At 41.5% G+C, this 3,752-nt stretch overlaps 1 non-coding gene across 1 annotated transcript; it reads left to right on the top strand.

The window, feature by feature from the left end:
• Positions 1-3,645: 3,645 nt before the first annotated feature.
• Positions 3,646-3,752, top strand: LOC114403974. Its single transcript, XR_003664740.1, has one exon. It is a non-coding gene; the product is annotated as a small nucleolar RNA R71 (small nucleolar RNA).

Below are 3,752 nucleotides of genomic sequence, written 5' to 3'. Positions count from 1 at the left end.
GATCTGTGCACCACTCTGATCATGGATCTCCAAATCAAACTCTTGGAGCCAAAGCATCCACCTGATCAATCTGGGCTTTGATTCAGCCTTCTTCAACAGGTACTTCGGAGCTGCATGGTCAGTATAAACAAAAACACGAGTACCAAGTAAATATGAACGAAATTTCTCAAGAGCAAAAACTATCGCTAATAGCTATTTCTCTGTGGTAGTGTAATTTGCTTGAGCAACATTCAAAGTTCTGGAAGCGTAGTAGATCACCCGAGGTAGCTTATCAATCTTTTGAGCAAGGACAACCCCCAATGTGTAATTGGATGCATCACACATTAGCTCAAATGGGGCTGTCCAATCAGGTGCCTGAATGATAGGGGTGGTAGTCACCGCACGCTTGAGGCAATCAAAAGCCTCTTTGCACTGGTCATCAAAATCAAACTCCACCTCCTTTTGCAGCAGATTGGATAGTGGAAGGGCCACTTTGCTAAAATCCTTGATAAAACGCCTATAAAACCCTGCATGACCAAGAAAAGAATGAACCTCTCGCACGCAAGAGGGGTAAGGCAATTGTGAAATAACAACTATTTTTGCATGGTCTACCTCTATGCCCCTACTAGAAATGATATGCCCTAAAACTATACCTTGTTCTACCATGAAGTGACATTTTTCAAAATTCAGCACAAGATTAGTTTCAATGCACCTATTAAGAACTCTATCCAGACTATCCAAACATGCATCAAAAGAGGATCCATAAACAGTAAAATCATCCATAAACACCTCTATGCAACTCTCTAAAAAATCACTGAAAATGCTAAGCATACACCGTTGGAAGGTACCGGGGCATTGCATAGGCCAAAGGGCATCCTCCTATAGGCAAAAGTGCCAAAGGGACAGATGAATGTGGTATTTTCTTGATCCTCAGGAGCAATATGAATTTGTAAATAACCAGAAAAACCATCAAGAAAACAGTAATGAGACTTACCTGCCAAGCGCTAGAGCATTTGATCAATGAATGGCAGGGGAAAATGATCTTTCCTGGTTACCAGGTTCAGCCTCCTATAATCAATGTAGACTCGCCAGCTATTCTGCACTCTTGTGGGGATAAGCTCATCCCTCTCATTCTTGATCACTGTGAGGCCTGTCTTCTTAGGAACCACTTGGACTGGACTCACCCACTGGCTGTCAGAAATGGGGTAGATGATTCCAGCTTGTAAGAGCTTGGTCACTTCCTTTTTCACCACATCTAGAATGAAGGGGTTGAGTCGCCGTTATGGCTGCCTCACTGGCTTAGCTCCATCCTCTAAAAGTATCCTATGCATGTAGGTAGATGGGCTAATACCAGGAATGTATGCTAAAGTCCATCCAATGGCTTTCTTGTGCTTCTTGAGCACTAGCAACTTCTCCTCTTGCTCAGTAGCAAGGGAGGCAGAGATGATCACTGAAAATTTTTCCTTGTCCTCCAAGTAAGCATACTTGAGGGTTGTTGGTAAGGGCTTCAACTCTGGTGTGGGTGGTGGCTAAACAGTGGGAGGAACCACGATAGGAGAAGAAGAAGAAGGTTCCTCAGCCTGTACCTCATAAAGCAAGTCAGAAGTGTATGTACTTCCTGGAACATGGTTAGTGCATTCTGACTCTAAAAAATCAACGTCAAGAGGTACAACACCCAGAAAATCAGAACCAGACTCAAATTCAAATTCACTCTCGGCATAAAAATCAAATACAAGATCAAATTCAAACTCAGATTTAGATTCAATGCATAAGGAATGACAAGTATGCAGATCAGATAAAAATGGATGTTTCCTACCATGAAGAACAAAATCAAAATCAAACATATAATCATCAACAATCTGATCAATTATCTCAGCACGAAAAATAGAATGATCCTCAGATGGATGTTTCATGGCATCAAGAATGTTAAAATGAACAACAATTTCACCAAATTCCATAGACAATGTGCCAGCATAAACATTTATCATGGTTCGAGCTGTTTTCATAAATGGCCTGCCTAAAATAATTGGAACTGAACCATGGGAAAATCCCTCTTCCATATTAAGAACATAAAAATCAACAGGAAAAATAAGTTCACCAACCCGAACCAGCACATCCTCTATGAAACCTGTGGGGTAAGCAACACTTCTATTTGCCAAATGAATCACCACATCTGTAGATTGCAAAGATCCAAGAGATAAAGAATTGAAAATGGACAGAGGCATCACACTAACTGATGCTCCTAGATCTAGTATGGCATTCTCAAATTTACTGTTCCCAATAATGCAAGGTATACAAAAAGTACTTGGGTCCTTACATTTCTTAGGAATGTGAGGAACAGATTTACCTATCAATGTTGACACATTTCTGCCCATGCTAATCCTTTCATTGCCTTTGAGCTTCCCTTTGTGGGTGCACAGCTCCTTTAGAAACTTGGCATATCTTGGAATATGCTTGATGGCATCTAGCAGAGGTATGTTCACCTCTACTTTCCTGAAGGTCTCCAAGATCTCCTTTTCCACTTCTTCCATTTTTTTGTTTGGAATTGCTCTAGGTGGAAATGGAAGAGGGATGGGAGGCTGCTGCAAGTCAGAATTACTAGAAGAAGGTCCACCTGCATGAAAATTTTTGTTAGGAAGCTTTCTCTTTTGTGCAACTATCTCATCCTCTTTTTCAGGTGTAGAATGAAGCTTGACAGGTTCAGGTGCAGGTGCTGCTACTGGTAGAGGCACTTCAAATTGCTTGTCAGACCTCAAGGTGATGGCACTCACATTTTTTGGATTCTACATAGTTTGTGAAGGCAATTTGTCAAAATTTTGGGGCTGAGCTTGGTTCAACTGAGTAGCCATCTGCCCCATTTGATTTGTTAGACTCTGAATGGAGGCTCTTGTTTCTTGTTGAAATTGCATATTCTAGATGGTCATTTGTCTCACTAACTCTTCTAAGGAAGGTTGAGGAGGGGCCTCAGTTGCTTGTTGTCTTTGTTGTTGTTGCTGCTACTACTGTTGCATTGGAGGAGGAACATATGGCTTGCTTGGACCAGCAACATTCTGGAAAGGAGGGACAGGTTGTTGTTGTTGTGGAGGACTTGTCCATCTCAGATTTGGATGATTCCTCCAACTTGGATTGTATCTGTTGCTTGAAAGGTCATAATTATTCTGTTGTTGTTGATTTTGCTGTTGAGGGGGTCTATTATAAATGTTTGCAGCATAAGCTTCAGGTTGCTCATTGACTCCAGATTGCTGCAAAGAAGGACAGAGATCTGTATGGTGATTTGTAGAAGAACATAGACTACATACTCTTATGCCAGGTGCAGATGCAGATTTTTGATTCATGGCAAGATGAGTTACTAGGTTGACCAAGGCATCAAGTTTTCTATTCATGGCAAGATGAGTTACTAGGTTGACCAAGGCATCAAGTTTTCCCTCAAGCTTTTTATTTTCAGCAGATGAAGAAGAATCCGTGGCCACCTCATGGACTCCTCTAAGGACAATAGCATCATTTCTTGCATTGAATTATTGGGAGTTGGAAGCCATCTTCTCAATCAAATTCCTAGCCTCACCAGGAGTCATATGACCTAGGGCTCCACCACTGGCAGCATAAATCATACTCCTCTCCATGTTGCTAAGTTTCTCATAGAAATATTGCAGGAGGAATTGCTCAGAAATCTGGTGGTGAGGATAGCTTGCACACAATTTCTTGAATCTTTCCCAGTACTCATACAAGCTCTCTCCACTAAGTTGCCTAATGCCTGAAATGTCTTTTCTAATGGC

Source organism: Glycine soja, chromosome 20, assembly GCF_004193775.1.
Source record: "Glycine soja cultivar W05 chromosome 20, ASM419377v2, whole genome shotgun sequence".
NCBI lineage: Eukaryota > Viridiplantae > Streptophyta > Magnoliopsida > Fabales > Fabaceae > Glycine > Glycine soja.
Note: the sequence above shows the minus strand (reverse complement) of the source record. Positions and strands in the feature narration are given on the sequence as shown.